This window comes from Mugil cephalus, chromosome 19 (assembly GCF_022458985.1).
Source record: "Mugil cephalus isolate CIBA_MC_2020 chromosome 19, CIBA_Mcephalus_1.1, whole genome shotgun sequence".
Lineage (NCBI taxonomy): Eukaryota > Metazoa > Chordata > Actinopteri > Mugiliformes > Mugilidae > Mugil > Mugil cephalus.
This window is the reverse complement of record NC_061788.1, coordinates 16,422,271-16,443,477: the sequence shown is the minus strand read 5'-3', so window position 1 is coordinate 16,443,477 and position 21,207 is coordinate 16,422,271. Positions and strand designations below refer to the sequence as shown.

Here is a 21,207-nt window from a genome sequence, read left to right as displayed (position 1 = left end):
TCTGCGCTGCAGCGATTTCAGCCGAGAGAAGCAACTGTTGATCAATATTTAATATTAAGCTCAGCTCCAGGATGAGCCGCGCAGTTGCACCCCGCTAGCAGTTTAGCTGCGTAATTTCGGAATTGTGTTGACACACCAGCGCGCAGGTAGATATGCTTTCACCTCCACTTGTGCTTAGCAGCAGAGGTTTATGTTTATTGTTTTGTATGGACTCACCTGTAGACCATCTACTACCATTTTTCACAGGAAATTACAATTAAATGTTTAATTATTTAATAAGATGTGTTCATATCAAAAGCGATAAACTCCTCCCATTGGGTGACACGCCGACTGCTATTGACATACCTCTTTTGGATGTTGTTTTTTTGTGAACTGGCAGCAGTAATGAAGTCGGCCGCTTTGCTCGGGGAGCTAGATTGGCTCAGCGGTTAGCGATAGAGTGGCATTAACAGAGCTTCCTGAGAAAGACACAGAGGAAGAGATGGGAAGTCAGGGTCTATATTCAGAGGCAAAAGAAGAGTGCGAGACCGAGGTGCTGAGAGAATACGCTTCTACGGACTGAAACACAAACAGAAAGCAGATGAGAACCAGAGAGTAAACCGCTACACCGCAATAGTGGGAAGAAGTGAATGTACCGGCTTAACTGAAAGAAGACAGGTGAGGGATGGGATGCACAGGGACCTGTTTTTTTTTTTTTTTTTTTTTCCCCTACTCATATTCCTCCACTTCCTCCTCCATCACAGTAAGTGATAAGACGTAGTCCCAAATCCCAGAGGCTGCGGACCAACCGGTGGATTAGTGTCCCTGCTCCTCCATTATTCTCTGTGCTCCTTTCTGCCGTGGTTTCACACTGAAGGCAGGGGGCACGGGGCTGGGGAGCCGCTTTCTGGCAGCTTCTGTCGGATTAGACAAGGAGCCGGAGACGGTGCCAAGAAAGGTGGGGACACCTTTCACCCTTTGCCTATTAGTGTCCCTGGTGTTTACAATGTCCATGTCTGTGGGTTTGTGTTGTTGTGTTATTTCTATTCTATTTCCATCCCGTTCTATTTCCCGTTCGCTCAGTGTCTCCGGGTTTCCGACTTCCGACTCGTTCCTCCTAAATCTCGACAGCTCAAATAAGTACTGTTTTTTATTTTTGCATGTTACGGCTTTTAACACATCCCTCCGTCCGTGGTCTTTCATTGTTTCGGTGAAACAGAAGAATCCTCGGATTCCCCGGTGGGGGCGAGACGGCATAAAAGTAGAATTTTTAGCGATCACACACAGTCTCACACTCGCACAGAGACGTTTATTCGCTCCGGCTACACACCCTTTATGAATCAGAGGAGCCTTCCCTGAGACCTTGTAAGCTGAAAATCTCCCTTGGCAGGGATGGGTTTTCACCTTTGGCTGACTTGTACATGTTTAACTTCCCACAAGAGAGAATCTGGTTTGAAATATGGTCTCCAGCATTTTACTGGGAGCGCAACGAAAAAGTGGGAGGGGAGGAAAGAGAAGTTCGGAGCAAAAGTGCTGATGTGAAATTCCAATATTTAAAATATATGGTTCATAAATACTGAAGGCCGTGTTTAACTATAGGTTTAATCCCTGGATGTCTCGTATTCATTCTTGGAAATGAAACCATTACCTAAAGTGGATAATTTAGCATTGCTAGTGGATAGTGGATCTACTGCAAGGCTGTAAACATTATTGATGTTGACAAGAGACTTCAACTGCTGCCGTTCCTTAAAATGTGTTGTGCATAATTTATTTTCTTTCTGTGCTTTTAAGAGGGAGTAGATGTCACCTTTTTTTTTCTCCAAATGATATCTAATTTTCAAGACAAATTACTTCGTGAAAAAATAAAAAGAACTCAGCTGTCAAGCATTTGTCTTCGATTCGCTCCTGGGGAAATGTTGCGATATCCACGGTACGTGGATGGATTTCAAACGCTGTTATTTCTTTAATATACATGATATTCAATATGTCTCTGCGCCAGCGTTATGAGAGAAAAACCTGCACAGCTTCACAGACTTGTCACTTGTGAGTTTCCAAACAACAATTACCTAGGACAATACTTTTCTGTAACAGCCTCCACATAGGGAAGAGAGAATATCTGGCATACCACAAGTTGGGAGTTTTTTTGTTTGTTTGTTTGTTTTTTAACTTTCTTGTATTTTTCTGGATTATAATTCCACTATTGCAAATCCTGCAAATGCGTCTGGGTGTGTTAGCTTTGTATTTTCAAAGAGGACCAACAGTGGTTGTAAGTGGGGATCGGGCCATTTTAATGTGTTAGAATATATGTATTTATAAAGACATAAATATACCTACCAGGGCACTAATTCTATCCACTAATACCACTCTGATGCTCAGAAAATGTGTTTCTATGTTTCTAGGGTTCCAACTACTCTGTCTTGTAAATAGACAGAACAGTTGTGATACACATCGACTCGCTGCCATGTTTACGTCTAATGCCAGAAATGACAGCCCGAATCCAAACGTAATGTGTGGGAATTCTCTCAACAGGCACCCGCTAATTGCAGGGTTTGTAAATATAATACAGCTCACCACCGTAGCACAGAGCTTCGAGAAGAAGAACAACGAGACAGAAACGTGTTTTGATCAGCCCGGCGCATCTTCAGCGGTTGTGTTTCACACAAGAACTCAATAAAAACTCCACAGACGTGATGCTAGCAGCGGCTTTGTGGTTTGTTGACGAGCTTCTACGCTGCACCTGCAAAACTAAAAGTAGATTTCCATTAAAGTTTCACTCAGCATACGTGTAACCTTTTAATATTTAAGTCAAGTGCATTTCTAAATAAAAGTCATCTTAGTCTGTTCTATTTAATGTCTAGAAGTCGTTACTTGACTTTTCTCGTATATTATCATGATGTAAAAGGAACAGATTCTTCATTCACAGGTGAAAATATGTTATTATAAAAGAAGGTTTGATTAAAGGTTTGCTAGCTTTTGATAGTCTAATAAATAAGTGTATGTTTATTATTTAGTGGTTCACCAAACCAATGATCAACTACTATAAATTATTAATAGAATAATGAACAGTCAATATGTTAAACAGATTTTAAAAAAAAGAAAGATATGCAGCAGTTCTACATGCCTCACAATGTTCAAGATACTCAAAGTATCTTTTACCAAGTAAAAAATAAAAAATAAAAATAGAAACTCAATTAATGTCTAGAGTGTTGTTTTTATTCCTGGTGTTTTTGTGTCGTATAATTCAGACAACCCTCTCTGCTCCCTAAAAGCTCTCAAACTGTAGACTGGCCGGCTCTTACACAAATCCAATTACTTTGTTTCCTAAAAACGTAACGCGGCCACATACAGAACATTTTCCCACTACAGTCGCAAACAGCGACAGAACGCGTTAGAAGTGAATTTCAGCGCGGTTTCAGCTCCACTGAAACAATTTAACCCTGGAGTAATATTCACAGCTGAAAATGTGCTGCGAGGCCCGAAACAGCTTTCTCTTGTTGATAAACACACACTTGTGTTTGGTTCTGCTTTCGCGTGATTTATAGCATCTCCATAAACAGGCAATCTAATGACTTAGAATATTACAAACACTGTCAGAATTGTGTAAGACCCAGCTCGCGAACGCACATAAAAATAAATACGCACTTCCACGGGGCACGTATGTACACACATTCTCTTCCAAGACACACAACCGCGTTGTGATCCAGGCTCAGTGATGCCGCGCTGCCGGCAGGGAGCACAAGAGGGGAAAAAAAATCAATATGTGAAACACAGTGCGGCGTATACAGTGTTTATCATGTGCACAGATTTCTGACAGGCCACCTCGCGTTACTGAGAAACACTGACATTTGCATTTGTGTTGTAAGGACAGTACTAGTAAGTCAATACAAGCCATTAACGAGGCAGGCATCTACAGGAGGACAACCGGCGGGGTGAGACGAGGTCAGCGTCTGCCCCGTAATGGAGCAGTCATCTGAAGGCCGGCCCGTCTCAACGAAGTTACGGCCGTGACTGATGACGAGGAGTTTGAAAATGATCCGCTCCGACCCGAGTGCAGGTGTCGGGATCGGTCTGCTCCCCTATAGGTGCGCCGTCGCAACCGCGCAGGTGAGGCGAGGTCCGATCGATGCCGACAGCAGGTCGTGGATGGAAAGGTTTGCTGCTCGGGCCTTTTAGAGGAGCTCGTGATCTAATTTGAGCAAACATTTACGATGACCACACAGTAACCTCGGTGATATTCTTCCTGGAGCTTTATGGCCGAGTAAGGCTTTTTTTTTCTTGTCAGGTCTTCAGTCACGGCGAAAGGCAGATTTGACTCTCGGCGCGCCGGTAAAACTACGATATAGTGCCTTTGTACGCGGGTAGCTAAGGTTCTGTGTGAATTACAGTCGAGCGCACTGCCCTTGAACTTTGATGATGCGAGTCATCTGTTATAAAGCCCTGGTGAGATAAAAATAACTGTTAGTATTTTATTGATGGCTGTGCATTTTGCACTTTAAACAAAAGACAGTTTTTGCCAAAAATGTTCTTATAGCAGCGCGGTGAGGCAGTCAGGGCGCAGGGGGGGTCTCACACGCTTGTCACAGGCTAAGGAAGACGCATTAAAATTCAAAGGCCTGAATTGCTCATCTTGCACTGGTTCACATTTAAATGCGCAGCCTGTGGCTGACATGACAAATATCCATAAATCGCTTAAGTCTTGACACAGTAAATCATTAAAGCATGCTCTCGGACAAAATTTAGAGTGGCTCTTCTGTCCTGCATAATTAGCTGGAGGGTTCTGCGCGTCTCATAAATGGTGTTACCATTGTACTTGGTGGAATGACTTCCCTGCGTTCTGCCCACAAGCTTCCACTTAGAAATATTTGTCGTTGCTCTAGCGCCACTTCAAATCACAAAAAATCATTCGGTTCCTATAAAATCAGGGAATGTACATTTACAAGACACAAATAATACAGTGCTGGTCATGTTCATACATAATGAAACTGTGGTGAATGAACAACACTGACATATACAGGGAGGTGATAAACCTTGCTTTACACAACCGCAATGACAGACCTTGTATCATTTTCAAGGGTATTCACTTTAACCCTTGAAGTGAAACAAGTGACCATTCTGTGGCCTTCTGATTGGTTGGCTGACCACCAACCAGAGGGTCCCTGCCCTTTGACAAGGCCCGACTTCCTATGTTAGTTTTGCTGGGTGGGACAAACAGCATGCGGGTGTCCATTCCCAAGGAACAACATTGAGAACTGGTAATAGTTGTAATATGTTTGAAAAACGTAGAAAACAAGTAGTCAAGAGTGGGTAACCATGCATGAAAACTAGCGGTAGCTGCCTCGCCTGCTCATTTAGAATCTATTACTGTTTTTCTATAAGAATGGACTCCGGTATTTGCATTGTCCCTTAAACAAATCAACAGTAATGCAGGAAGTGGTGACTTCCAATAAACCAAGCAGAAGGGCAGCAATCGATTCAATTGTTTTTAATTGTCAGTGTTAAAAAGAATTCTCGTAAAAGAAGTACAGGGATGGTCATTTTGGACGTGTTACGTGCGCACAAACCAACACAGTAAAGCAAGATCTGTGCCTGACTATCAGTGTAACATAGGTACGTTGCAGGCTCATAGCCCGACATTCATCACCTTCTATTCATCACAGCACCGTAGACGGCAACAATGGTGATTGATCTGAAAATCCATTTCAACCCCAATTCAAGTCTGCGCGAACCGACTTCTCTCATTTCTGCATTGCGGTAATTTCGTTGGAAGTAACTTCTGTAACTTCTTCAAGTATTATTGTTGGCATAAGTTAAAGAGTTCCAGTCGCTATAGTTTGATGTAATTACGACAACACACTAACGCACAGGTATGAAAGCTCGCAACGTCGTAGGCAATGACATAAGCTCGTGTGGATGGGCCGCAGGAGTATAAACCAAGCTTAAAGGTTCTCTTCAAGACACGAGAATGCTACAACTAACAGGACACATTCGTCTCCAGCAAAGTCGTATTATTTCCCAAGCTGCCTGTGATGTCTGAAAGTCTGTGTGTGTGTGTGTGTGTGTGTGTGTCCACGAGGGCTGAGGTAAGAGGCTCCTGTGCTGTGGAGTGAGACGGAGGGCATTAGTCAGATTTGACCAACAAAGAGGCTGTGAGCACACAGCCGGGGGATTAGACCAACACCACAGACTTTCATTAGTCTACAGAGAGGAAGAGGAAAAGAAAGAGCAACAGAAAGGTGGAGGGAGAGAGACACTGGATTAGAGAGATAGTGGGCGACTTTCATTAGCGGAGGGTAAGGGAGAAACGTAAAGATGGAGGATGAGCAGTGAGATACCGAAAAAATGAAGCGGGGGAAGCGCACAGAACACTCTCGTACTGGATTAGTCCAATACCAGGGGCTTTCATTAAATGGCAGGGAGCGCGATGGACGGACGGATACAGAGAAAGGGAGAGAGCAGAGGAGACGGGGATGGGGGGAGAAGGAAAACAAGATCAATTTGCATGTATGAGAGGAAAAAATGCAGGCATTGAAAGCGATTGGAGTAAGGAGTAAAAACAAGATGAGTTAAATTGGGATAAAAGTGAGGACTGTGCAGACAGAACATGCGGGGAGACGAGAAGTGATAGAAAAGAAAACAGAAGGAATCAGACTGCAAAGAGAGAGGGAGGGAAGACAGGCAGAAAGTTGAAGGGGTCTGGGTTGAGGTGGGGGTAATGGCATTGGTGTAGAACAACAAGTAAGGATTAACCCCTCCACTGCACCCCCAGCACACACCAACACACACACACACACACACACACACACACACACGGACACGTCCAGGGCCTGGGAAGAATGCCGCTGTGCCAAACTAATTAGCTACCAACTCAACTACAGCTCACATATGAACTGCGGCATTCACAATGGGCCCGGGCCAGCGTTCGGAGCTGGGTCGGCGCATGTGTCTGCATCCGTGCAAATCCACATCATTACGTTTTTTTAATTGCTGCGACTGGACGTGGTTGAGCTCGTGTGCTTTTGTGAGTGATTCTACTTCAAAAAGGAAATGGCAAATGAAACATATCCACTTGGAAAGCAATTCAGCGGGGGCAACTCGCTTTTTTTCTAATTTGCAAATTATCCTGCTTATTATTTCTAAATACGCTCGATATTGCTTTTTGAGCAACCGCAGCTCTCTCGACCAATATATCGGCCGGCCGTAATGCAGACAGGCGCATCCGCAGGCAGCCCTGTGCTGCTAGAGACACTGAGGACCCGTGCAGCCCATACATTGCTCCTCGCTAGCAGAGTGCGTACTCGTAGGCGTGTGGAGTACCCCTAAAAATAAGGATTGAAAGAAAAGCTTGTCTTTTGGTTATTTTTTTTATTTATTTTTAGCAACTTTTATTGTTACTGTTGTTGTTGTTAAGTAGGAGTTTGCTAGCTGACGTGTTTTTCCTCTCTCTGGCAAGTAATTAGTGCAGGTTGTCAATCAACCACTGTCTACAGTAGATTGGAGCTGTCGTTAAGCTCCATGTAAGAATATGTGTTGACGTTAAAGCCAAGGTGTAGGACTAATACTGCCTGTAAGCTAAATATAGTTGGCTGAGAAGCACCACAAGCCAAATCAGACTCCGGCGCCGAGCTGGGACGTCCATTGAGAAGGAGAGTCGAGCATGAAAAAGTAATTGACAGATTTGCCTCTCTCAAGGTCTCTGCAGGGTTCTGCAATTCCATGAGTTCAACAAATGTTATTATGTTTTTGGTTAAATTGAGACTTGTAACGTTTGTTACCATTTTTATCATGTAAATGGAGGGAGAATAAGCATTATTGGCTCCAAATATTGGCTCAGAAAAATCGGCAGCACAAATCAGCCATCGGCCATTGCTGATGTAAAAGAAATCGGTACCAATATCGGCCCTAAAAAAATCCATATCAGTCAATCTGTAGTTCTTAGCAATTCTTTAAGTGTGTTACCATTAAAGTGTCTGTACGTAAGTGATGAAATAATAAGTCCTTGTCTAATATGGGTGGAAGGGGGGAATCTACAAGTGTGTTTTGTCAGGGCTAAGGCACGAAATGCAACTAAAGGCTACGAAAAAAAAATCAACCAAGTGTCAAAGTGCAATTCCTTTAATGGGCACTTTAGGCTGGCTCCAAAAGGGAGTTTATTTCTATAGAGCCTCGTGTTTAAATGTCCAACTTTACAGCAGAAATAAACACGACTACAGACTACAGCTCCACTCGCACTCTTTGATGACTTTTGAATTAGTAAGGAAGTAGTCAGACACTGCCAACATGGCGCCAACAAACTGAGCTTAAAAACTGTTGTTTAGAGGAACCGTGGGTTTGTTGATCTTTAAATGCAGTCCATGGCTTTCAGTTCAATACTTACTTACTAAATCCAAACCACAATCTTTCCCTAACCTTAACCAAATGCAGTGAACGCCTATATGACGATGAAAGGTTTGACTCTTGCAGTATTTGCAAATGAAATGCTAAATCAATGAACCGTTTTACTGATACGGTCGGTAAATGTTAATTGGAGTTGCATGCCATTTTGCCGGCATCAACTCATTAATTTTGCAACGGTAGCAACAGTGCTTTTCTAGGCATTCGGTGTTTGCATCAAAGCTAAATCAATCTAAACCAAGAATGATGGCTCGGGATGCAAATGCAGCTGCTAGAACAAAAATAACATCTTGAAAATGTAACACGGGACCAGAAGAACACTTCTTCACATCTGTGGCTGTCCTATGGCAGACAGAGCAGCATTTAGCATTCTTCCTTTCATTCTGCCTGTGACTTAACCCTTATATTCTGTTTCGGGTCAAACTTGAAGTTAAAATGTGAAAAAGGTACATTTTCCTTGTTTCTATGGAGACAGGGCTTCATGATATCCCCAACAACAGCTATTTTAACACGAGAAAAGAAATTATCACAATTTTAGTAAATTCTGAAAGTCTCTAAAAAAGAAAGTGACATCTGTGGTGTTATGGGTCAAATGTGACCTGCCAAGAATATTGACAGCTGCATGCAGCCATAGATCAGAGATTTTTTAGGTTGTTCTGTGGATCTAATTATGCTCAATTTACACAATATACACACATTTTTTTATTTTTTTAGATAAAAACAAGTGGTCTATTCAAAGAGTAAAGAACATTTAATACAGTGTTCACATGGATATGAATGCATAACCAGTTCGATATGAGGTGGAAAAACAATACTGGATGATAAACGCTGTTTATTTATTTTTTGGGATTTTTTTGACAATTTTGGGCTGGATTCAGTTATGGGTCAATTTTGACCCGTTAACACAAGAGACATGGGCAGATTTCTATCACATTATAAGGATTAATGGTTGAAGTGGCATTTTAACATTAAGCACACTGATATACACAAAGACCTATAGACACAGATTCTTTTTTGATAGTAAGATGCCTTAATGGCTGAGTTGACATTTAATTTTGACTTTCACTGCTGGTTTTCTTCCAGCTGACTCAAATATAACATTTCATTTGAACAATCATTCACTCATTCCCATAGTTCAAAAGCATGTGAGTGTTTGCATCTTATTTGAGTCTATTACAGTACAATACGTTGGATTATAAAAACTACCTTGGCCACACTGTGGAAATCACTACGTTTGTTTTGGAAAAAATTAATCTCTCCGGCTTTGCATTCCGTATGGAGAAAGTATTATAAGGTTTCAAATAACCCCGTTTTAATTTAAATCAGTGGAGTGGAACGACACCCCGTTTACTTTAAAGCCTTCAAGCTTAAAATTAAAGTGTTACCTCTTCATCTACCTGCTCTTGTTTTAGTTGCGACGACTTTCTCTGTATTTTAGAAACATTGTGAATGGAAAAATATGTGACATTAAAATAGTTTTGTGGTAAATTACGTATGCTATCTTTATATTTAATGCCCCGTCTGTTTAGACATTCAACAGCACAATGAAAGCACATTCATACATCCATGTGAAACATACAAAATGACTCCCAACTAGCTCTTCTATTATAAGGTATAAGGTATAACATTTTTGTGAATTCTCCGGAAGTGAAACTTACATTTCGTGTTGTTTAAATGTCAAGTTTTCATTGAGTGACAACTTAATTTCATCTGTTGCATTTCTATGGGATGCCCAATGTCTACATCACTGACCTTGGTATTTTTCTGTTTGGAAGGTACTCACTTATTATAGTATTTAATTTACCTCATCTCAAAGGTTAGAGAACCCATTAAAAACAAAAACGGCAAATAACACAAATATGAAACCACCAATCCAGAAGCCAATTATCAAATAACCGAGCCGACTGAGATGGAACAGGCTTGAAATTCATTCACGTACTGACAAAGCCACATTTACTTTAAACTGTTGTATAAGAAGAAAAGAACAAATATTAAATGAAATTCAAAGCCAATTTTCCGATGGTTGGAAAAAACCAGTGTAATGACAGTAATTACACAGCGATAGTTTATAGTTCTCGCTAGGCATCATCAAGCCGCAGAAAATACGAGTTTATTTCTAAGAGTGTTTTGTTTCTCATAATTCATTGTTAGGAGTCTGGAGTTTTGCGGCGCACCTTTCATCTTCTGTGCGCGTTGTGCCAGGGTAATGTAGCACTACACTACCGTTCGGTCGACGCTCGGAATGCACCACCAGATGTTGTCTTTGTCATAATGTGTTTTTAATCACCATTGCCGAAGTCAGATGCCAGCAGGCGGCTTCCAATCGGATCTGCATCACTTGCTCTCCCCCGTCTCTCCTTAACAGCTGAGAGGGCTGCGGGCATCAATCACTCTTAACTAGCCGCGCTGTCGAACACTTCCATCACCAACTTTGGGGACCCCACAGCCACTTGTGTGCAGTGGCGCAAAGCAGGTCTTCGCACTGACAGGATTTCATCTCTGTGTATTACACTTAGTACAAATCATTTGGATTTGTCAAAATATCAAGGGAGACGGCGGACGCTTGTTCAAACTGTGATTTGCCGGGCCCTCAAGCAAGTTCGGAAAGTAATGGTTATCAAAAAAAAAAAAAAAACTTCATTACTTTTTCTACTTAACAAAAGCAGAATAAATAAATAAATGGTTAACATTTTGGGGACCTGTATCTTTATCCCCAGATAGAAGGTGATTAAACGCCTCATCGTCTTAACAATGGATAATTGGCTAATTGTTCACATGGACAATAGCTCTTTAGATTCTGATCAGAAATTCCAACTTACCTCTTCACATGGAAGCAAAATAATATTAAACGATAAGAAAACTTCAATCAGAACCCTGTAATGAGAACCCCGCCCCCAACTCTGTTGACAACTCGGAAGTCATTCAACAAAAAATACGACAAGGACGAACCTGAGTCGAATGCATAGAAATAAGTGGATCAAGTGTTTGCATGGTTTTGGCACCAATACTTAACAGATTAGCAAAAGGTTTACACCACCACTGTGAATCTGTCTGAAAGTTCCTTCCTATTAGCTTCTGACCAAAGTGTTTACCTGAGGCACTGTAGTTCTGGCGAATGTATTATTCTGATCATTAGAGATTTCAACTATTTTCTTTTCACCTAAAGCCATATTCAAGACTAGTTTTACCTGAGGACATTATGCGATTTAGAAACTAAACCCATTAAAAATTAACACAGCCTCAGTTCTTACGTGACAAGAGGAAGAAAAAGATGCGTATATCAGTTTTATCACAGACCTCTGTGTTAGGTATTAGTTATCAGTTTACGCTGTAATTTCTACTTTACAGATTACGGACGTGGCCGATTTGCACTGATTAACCCATTCACGGACAAACTCTGCAGTTAATACAAATAAAAAGACGTCCCCGGTTAAACTAGTCCCTCATGAATAGGGGGTGACATCGTATTGTTACCAGAGTGCATTTGTGTCTCTTTGAACACTCTACATCTATACTCTACGTATTGTATTTTGCTGTTAAAGTGGCCAATTTCTATCTTTCATTCTCTCCTTTCATCTTAGGAGCAACGCTATAGCACTTCAAAGCGTCACACTGTGGCTCTTGGAACCAAGGTCTGTGTATTCAATCACACAAAGGGTGCAGACGTATTCAAATGGTTTGGAGAGGTGTCCAAGTCTGTGCGCAAGTGGCCTCAGACAAACAGCTCTGTCTGAGGAGTAAGAAAAGAAAATACAACACGCTAGATCCGCTATGTTAATGTTTCAACCTATAGGGAGAGTAGCTATAGAACACATTTGTCTTGTGCAGCTTTTACTGCATTTTACACCCACTTTCAATTTACAGTGCAATTGCCAATGTTAATATATCGAGTAGAGAATCATGTAAAGCAAATATATGGGGATCAACACTACAAATATCAGTAATTGAGACAGAATGTCTCTATTGTCTCTATGTCCCCAACGACACACTCCTGAAGTTTGAACAGGCAAAGAGGGAACTCGCCACTATACCATCGTCTCTCTCCTCCTACACACATTCACATCCTGCACTCAACACTCATTCAAAGCATTTTTGCATTCGAGCCTAAAACCACTCAATACAGTCCCGTCTGGGTTTTTTTTTTTTTTTTTCCTGCGCCTCAGTAAAAATGGCTGAAAAGATCTCGGCCAAACCGAACCTGCGTGCTTACGCTCTTTTACACTCCAGCTTCGGTTACATTTCAGACGAGACAATCCGTCCAGTAAAGGTCAGCTTCCCCATGTTTTTTTTCTTCATTTTGCCGTCTTTCTACAAAGTGTGACCCACGGTAAGAGGGTGTATTTTTTCCGAATCCATCAAGAGGATCCACTTAACCTTGATGAGACAGAAAGTTTGCGAGGGCCTATTAACGGTGATTTATCCTTCGTTAATTACTGAAGATGACATTTTTATGGTCGTGATAAAGTACGGTGGGACTGTTCCGTTGACTGAATGAAATATTAACCTGAAAATGACCCGTTTTTTTTTTTATTTTTTCTTAGAAAAACCGCTGAATCTGTTTTTCTGCGCTGGCTTTTCCATTTGCAACTACCAGCTGTGACTAGAAATTAAAGTGAACTGTGTAAACTTTTTGCAATTAACATGTTTTGTTTTCCTTTTGGGGAAATGTTCAGTGAAGTGTCACGAAGGATGACTTCAAAACGCAAGCTTCACCCTCAAATTTGTGGAAAATGTTGCTGGAAAAATTCCTTGAATGTGCACTGCCGGCGCTCTACCCGTAGCCATAAGCTTAAAATGCTCCGCGAGTCACTTTACAGAAGTTGCCGTCCTACCTCTGTGCAGGTGGTAGGTCCTTTTCAGTTTGGAGCGTCCTTAGGAAACACTTAAGGTCCCAATCATTGCTTTTCATCCTGCAAGAAGGCTCATTTCACTGTGACAGAATCCCCCCAACCTCTTTCTTCCTCCGCTTCCCGTCTCGGCGCTGCCTTGAAAGGCTGAAACATGATACCTCCAGCACCTTGCGTACGCCAAAGCATCCTCCCCCCTCCTCTCCCTTTTTCTTTCCCTTCCTTTTTTTCCTTTCTCATCTTCACCCCATCTCGTTCTTTCCGTCTGCTCAATTCATTCGCCGTTAACTGCCTCCACCTCGCCGGCCAATGAGATGACGTAAAGGCCACTGTGTGTGACACCTTCTCACCTTTCAGCATTCTGTGATCTTCTACACCTTCATCGGCCTCCGCTCTATATTCCCCCCTTTCTGTCTTAACTCTCTTCTCTTTTTTTTTTTTTAACTCCTCACCTCTCCTGCCCTCGCCTCCTCTCTTCGTGTGGCCTCTTCAAAGGTAAAAGGGCTGTCAGCGCAACTTCAGCAGGAGAACCACGCGGCGATCAGACACGTCAGCGCCTCCGATCGGCGCGCACATCAAAACGCACACGTCAGCGCCTTCGACACGCGTGCAGACACACAAACACACACAGGTCCACATGTCGTTGGGGGGAGGGAGGGGGGGTGCACGTGGCTCGTGTAAAAGCCTGACCGGCAGGAAGGGAGCGGGTCACAGGGAGGAGGGAGGTGAAGGAGGAATTACCGAAGCAGCGAGAGGAGGCGGATGAGATGAGGGATGTACAGAGGAGGAGAGTTCTGAGGACCAGCAGTCACCTGAGGGTGGCTTCAGACATCATCGGTGAAACTGCACCGCGTGAATGTGTGTGCATACATTACGTACGTGCATGTGTGTGTGATTGTTCACTAAATGTCTGCTTTAACAGGCTCCAGCATATTTTAACATACAAACTGTCCAGTTTTCTCCTCTACGTGTTCTTTCACCCTTCACCTCCCTCCTTTATCATTTCCATTTGCTCCTATTCCTCTCCGCGTCTTTACCTTTCGCAGCCCTTCATCCTAGTTTATTGTTTGTTTGTTTTGTTTTTTAATTCTTTAAGTCTTTCCTGCTTCCTGTTCTCATTTCCACTTTTCCCGTCTTCAGATTTCGTCCTCCCCGGCTCGTCTCATCACGCGTTCGACTTCTATTTTTGATCCACCCCGCTCCCGTCTTCTGTTTCTTTTCTTTCCTTCCTGTTTTCGACAATTTTTTTTTTTTTTTTTTTCGCTCCAAAAATACCACGAAGGGGGAGGAGGAATCAGTCATTTGAGAGAAGGACAGGAAGCCGAGGCGAAAAAGAAAGCCGAAAGATGAATGATTCTGGCAGATAATAAAAAGAGACATGAGACTGGGAGAGAGCATGGTTAGCAGATATGAAGGGGGCCGAGAGAGGGAGAGAGAGCAGGACCGGCCTATGGAGAGAATGAGCGATAATAGAGAGCAAGAGGGGGTGGTAGATCACAGAAAGACAAAAACTATATGTAGGAGAGTTGAGTGCAGATAACACAAAGCGTGGAGAAAGCGAGGGCTTGAGGGAAGAAAAAGAAGTAGAGACAGTGTGGGATAGCAGGGAGAGAGAGAAGGGAGGCTGAGGAAGAGGAGAGGAGTCCATACTCAGATCAATGGATGGCCTGTCCTCTGCTGTGTCTGCATTTCCTCTGGCTCACACAATAAGGCCCTCTCACCACACTTGGGAGAGAGGGAGCGAGTCTATATGTGTGTGTGAGAAAGAGAAAATGACCCCTTTGCACTCTGATCTTTTCTCAATATTAGAGGTCAGCGGTCCCGTCTTCCAATGAAAATTTCATTGCGCGCTTTCTCGCGGGGCCCCCGCTGGAAGCGAATCCAATCCGTCCAGCGAGACCTGCGCGTCCGTCGGCGCCGATCTCCGTAGGTTTCCATCTGCACGGCGTCCAGAAAGCGTTCGTGTTTTAGCCCCGCGTTACAGACTTTCCCTTTCACCTCCCGCTTCGCGAGACGCGCTCCGGCTCCCGCGGGACGCTCGGCGGGGGAAAAAAAGCGCATAAATAAAACAACGGCCAGCGCAGCCGATTGATCCGCGCATTCATTTCCCGATTAATAAAATGGCCGGCGAGCGATAGAAACGTCGGAAATGAGAAAAGAAAAAAAAAAGTCTCCCCCCGAGTCCGGGGGGACTCGTTCGCCTCGCTTGAGACCAACCGCCATGTTCAAAAAGCAAAAATATTGAATCAACAAGTGTGTAATTGCCTAACAAACTAATGGACAGACAGCTAAATGGATGCTTGATGGATGCACAGAAGGAGATTAAGGCTTCTGCTCTCCGAGGGAGCGAATCGCAAGTGCATACTTGTGGCAATTTGGATGACCTAATGAGCAATCTGTGCTCCGTAACAAAGAGCGCAGCACGAGGAATACATTATTCCTAGAAGGAATGCAGAATCAGCAGGTGGAATATGGGCAGGACTTAATGGCACACCGGCCCGTCCGAATGAATTGTTGATTATCATAAATGCATCGGCGAGGCAGAAGGAGGACAATACAATCTGCGCATTGTTAAAACAAAGGGGGGACGTGTGACAGGGTTCAGTCGTTATTCTCGGCGCGCTGGCCTCGCGGCGTCAGGCGTTCGACTTGATTAGTTTAACATTTCGGAATTAACACAAGGTGCAATAATCTTGGAAAATCTTGGCAAATGAGCCCTGGCAGCGTGTTTCCAGCAATTATGGGAAACAATCATAACCTTTTAGGCAGTTGGCAAAGTAACCTTTGCGTAAGACTGGTTAATCAACCACTGCTAGCTGTGGAACGATTAGCCGAGAGTTTAATCAAAGCGTTTTGTTCTTTTTATATGATGTTTACAGCCAGCTGTCAAGCAAATGTGCTAAATATTGTCTAGTTCCAGATACTCAAATATGAGGATCTGCCGTGTCCTGATTGGAAGAGGAAATGCAGACAGTAGGAGCGTATTATGTGCTATATTTAGGTCGGACGCAGGAGCTGTGGACCTGTGGCCGGGGAGGCAGCCCTGATGATCTTAGAGACCATTATTCAGGGGAAATACTTAATCCGTTTAAAAGACGATCTTGGGATCTAACACTCAAACATAGAGTAAGAAACAATTAAAGCACTTTAAAAGCAAAGTAAAAGATTTTCCAGCACGCCACGCTTGTAAAATCCTCTTGAATATGAAACTCAAAATCAACTCTCCCGCTACTAATAACATATGCTCTGCCTCTGCTTAACCTCGTTCGGGCCTTCTGTGATCGTACACGGTTTCAGTTTATTTTCAGAGGCGAGTGATTTGCCCGGAGACAGACAGACAGACAGCAGACAGACAGCAGACAGCCTGTAGGTTACAAGGGCACAATAACACAAGGCCGCGGCCATGCTTCAGACCTGTACAAGGATATCAGCTCACGATGCTGTGTGTGTGTGTGTGTGTGTGTGTGTGTGTGTGTGTGTGTGTGTGTGTGTGTGCAAGAGAAAGAAAGATGGGGTGAGACAGTGTGTGACGAGGCGAGCGCACGTGTGTCCTCCAGCAGCCATACTGCATTAGTGTAACCTGATCCCTCTCCTCCCTCGCGAGCCCTAACCTTGAGATGGACGGAGGGATGCAGGTTGCAAAGGCGTATTCTGTTATAAATGAGCCTGTTTTTGTTTTTTTGTTTTTTTCCATCGCTAAACAGGTCCAACGTTAGACATCCTGTCTTGTTAAAGCCTCCTGCCTTTGCGTCGCCATGGGTCGGGCAATGAAAATGAAGAGATTTACAGTTTTCTTCTTGAGTGTTTGATATCTTTATAGAGCACTTTTCATTCAAAATCGTCCAAACTGGGATTAAATATGATGAAACTTTGCCCTGAAAAAACTGACAGCAAGCTTTTTGGGGATTACTTCTGTCAATGTCCTTTTTTGTTAGTAGTTAGAATGTATGTCATAATTTGCACTGGTTTCCCACTGACTGATTGGATGACAATATGGTTTCTGAAGATGTAAAAGTATGCCTATTGAGAGGTGTTTTTTTATTATTATTCTGTCAACATGTGTGTTTTGTTGCAGCATATGTTGAAAGGTAGATAAATTACTAAAAATCTGGGTCTTTACACATAAACACACCATGGCGATGTTACAGGTCTCAGTTTCGTTCTCTTGAGCGACACCTATGGCAGTAAGTGGTAATTGCAGGTGGGATGTTAAATCTCACTTCCCAAATATCGTTACCAGTGTCACTGTTAGTTGGTCCAAATATCTCCCGCCCACAAACTTTTAGTGGCCGCATTTCAGTTTGGAGTTACTCCGTTCAGAACTCGTTATTCCAGCAAAGATCTGCCGGGCTAATCGAATCGTTTGCACGGGCTTCATTTGCTCAGATAGAAGAGCGACAGCGATTTTATTTACAACAAAACGCCTGCCGTCGAGAAGCAAAATGTTTCCACTGAAGATATTAACAGCAAAGTGACCTCATATTCTGATCAGAATACCCCTTTAAGTTAAGCGAAATCTACCAGATACGGTGCTTTCACAACTCATCATCACTTTTAATCTCCTCCAGTCTTAACACCCACTGATTAGTACTGGGAAGCAATTCGGAGAATTTCTGCATTACAGCACCGACCGCTCATTTCGCTGTCATGCTACAAATCGGATGAAACGTTAGTGGGCAAGGGACGTGTCGTTACATCCTTCAGCTTCATGGTGAAAAACTGTGTTATGCCTCAGAGTCTTTTCTTTCATTAAGGAACCTGGGTCATTATTGGGCCAAGTATAACGAAGCTCACAATTGAAATTCCTCATCTTGAATACATTTAATAATAATGGGGTATTATTCCCGATTTTATTCCCCTACATTAAATAATACTATTCCCAGAACCCATTAAGAAACTTAATCATCGCGGGCTGAAATACGCTGTGGAGAGATAATTACAGTTGATGATATTCACAGATAATTCAGAGATGATTTTTTTTTTTTTCTTCCCTTCCATTTCTCTAAGCTTTTACTTCCGGGCTGTTCCTTCTGCAGCTGTGAGCCTCGCAACGTCTGTCTTGTTAGACGACTTTAAAACACGGGGAAAGCCGGCGACTGGAGAAGATGTGTCAGGAGAAGAAGGCGGAGGAGATGAAAAGAGAAGAAGCGAGATTATTCCCCCCCATCAAAAAAAAAAAAAAAATGAGAGAGACAAAAGGTGTAAAAATAGACATGTGGGAGGAAGAACAATAAATCATTTAGAGACATGCGCGGGGTAAGGTCATCAGGGTTTAAATATTCATTATGGGTGTCAAGTCGAAGCTTTTAGCTCTTGTGGGATACAGTTTCCCTTCTCTCCTCATTTGATGTTTATGTTCACTGAATTATGCATCAAAACGAATGTTTTAAATACACTTTAGGTTTTTTTTGTTGTCTCTACAGTGAAGTGCACCTGTGTGGCAGGAGCGCTGACAGAGGTCCAGGTTTATATTCCACATAGAAAACTAGACGGAAACATTTAGAAGACGTTCTCCCTGAGACAGACAGACAGACGATATTCACATTTAAAGGGTTTAAAAAGCAAATCCAGAGAGATCATGAAGAGGTTTATTATTCGGTTCAGTGACACTTCAACACGACTCAGACACTTAAATGCTTGTTTCTGAGTTTAAACAAGTCATGATTTGAATAAAAAAAAAGTCTCTAAAACTAAGGACGTGTTTTGATGAAAACGTGTATTCAAATCATTTTAGTAATACCATCTTGGGTTTTGATCAAATAGGAGAAGAGCTGAAGGAGAATCTTTGATTGTTTCCTTTTCTTACTATTTGTGCCAGACATCCACTTCCTCTTCATCACAGTTGATGTGGCATAAAAGCTGGAAACGAACAGAAAACCTACCAGTTCATATCCAATAGTAACTGTTGAACAACTGTGACTCATGCCATTAAAATCTGGTCACATCTGAGGCTGGTTTCATTTAAACTGCTTTGTATATAATAGTGATAATACTAATACTAACATACACACTAACAAACCTAATCTCACCTACTGTTTTGTGTCCGTTTCCTATTTCTCATGCATCCTCTCCTGTCCTTTCCCTCACCTCTTCTTTCATTTTCCCGTTTTTCATCTGCATTTTTCTTCATCGCCTCCACGTGTTCATTCATCACTGGCCGCATCTATTCTCCTCTCCCATCTCCGTTTGTTTCCTGATACTTTTCCGCGGCCCATCTATCTCTCCCCCGTTTTTTCCTCTTCCTCTCTGACTTCTTCCCTCCCTCCCTCCCTCCCTCCCTCCCTCCCTTCCCTCTTTTCCTGCCTCTGCTTCTCTCTCCCCCTCCACTCTCCGCTGGGTGTCCTGTTCCCTTTCTCTCTGGGAGCAGCAGACCTCCTGACGGCTTAGTATTGATCCTCCCATCTCCTCTCTTTCTCTCTCTCGTTCTTTCGCCTACTGTCGCGCACACACGCGCCCGTGCGCACGCACACATACATTAGGGTGACAAGATAAAAGGCTCTGTATGCCCCCAAGGCAAAGCCAGCTAAACAAGAGACCAGAGGCTCTCAGCTCCTGGTATCAAGAACAGAAACACTTAACAAACCCAAGGCCGCCGACGTCTCATCTCTGACAGGAAGCGTTCAAAAATTACCATTCAACGTATTTACAACCAGCTTATTTTTATCTGCGAGTCGAGCTCTGCGTGAAATAACACGGATCGCGTAGAATCGCTGCGGTCGAAACATTCTTCAGCTGTTGCCTCAGAAAGCTGAAGGCAACAAGCGCGCCCTAGTCCCTGTGAAAGAAAATTTCCGGATAATAATGCTATTTATAAGCTTTGCCTTGAGGGGGAATATTTGACTCCAACTGCAAGTTCCTAGATTTTTTTTTTTTTTTTGTAGAAGATGGTTCAAGCAAAGATGCCTTGGAGATAGCGTTTAGGGACCAGTCCGTAAATCACATGTAAACAGAAGGACAGTCTGAAGAGGGGAAGTTCAGACCCACACTTCTCACTTATTCCTAGCTCTGATTCTATCAAAACCAGCTCAGCGTAGTGACGATCAAATGAAGTGAGGACACCTGACACAATCATACATGACCATCATGTGTCAGACTACATGTATGATTCAAATTCCTCTCCTCTGTTCTCTCTAACCTCCCTCCTCTTTTCTGTCTCTACCAAGTCTCCTTGATATGAACTGGGTCCTACTCAAGGTTCCTTTCTGTTAAAAGTGAGTTGTTACTTGCCTCTGGCACCTTAAGGCCTTGCTCTGGGGCTTCCGGGATCTGAGTTCCCCGTTATCCACGCTGTATAAATGAAACTGAAACGAACGAGGCCAAGTAAGGGACGACTTATTGCAGTTCCACGCGTGTCGCCATAAATTAAAACCTCCTTCTTCCGGAAATGGCACGACTCACTTACCAGCAACGTCCTGAACGTAGAAACCAATACACCCAGATGGGACCACTGTCCACATACGAGCACAGCAGCAGATACCGCTATAAACAAACGTAAAAATCATAGTGACATAAGTACGAGGCCAGACCCTTTTTCACATTATTCCTTATCTTGTAATCTTGAATGTAATGAAAGGCAGACATGCTCTGGTTTTCTTACTATAATTTGATTATTGATGTAGTGGTACAGCTTAACTTTTAACAACGATAAGATGGATATCCTGGATAGGTATTGAAAACAACAATCTGCGCTAAATTAGCCATGTTGTGACAATACAATGTTCTGCTGGAAACTTTCAGACCAGGCCCTCATGTGGATCGTAATTAGACATGTACCACCCACCTAGACCAGACGAGGAACCAACACCCCATAGCAATGACCTGGCCTCCAAAATGACTGTGGGATGATCCACAGAGGCTCTTTCCCTAAACCCATAGAACCCAAAGGGCCACCACAGGACACCCTCAGAAGGTCCATGTCCAATTATCTGACGAGTCAGAACTGTTTTGGAGGTACAAGGAAGACCTATGCAATAGTAGGAAGGTGGTCATA

At 43.0% G+C, this 21,207-nt stretch overlaps 1 protein-coding gene across 2 annotated transcripts in view; it reads right to left on the bottom strand.

The window, feature by feature from the left end:
* The window catches only part of cntfr (ciliary neurotrophic factor receptor), a 221,234-nt gene that overhangs the window by 153,690 nt on the left and 46,337 nt on the right, over positions 1 to 21,207 (bottom strand). The window contains exon 3 of one of the 2 annotated variants that reach the window (XM_047569166.1): positions 346 to 458. The exons of the other annotated variant lie outside the window; for it this stretch is intronic. The gene's annotated coding sequence lies outside the window, so the exon portion shown is untranslated. The remainder of the gene's footprint in view (positions 1 to 345; positions 459 to 21,207) is intronic. 2 annotated transcript variants of the gene reach the window in all.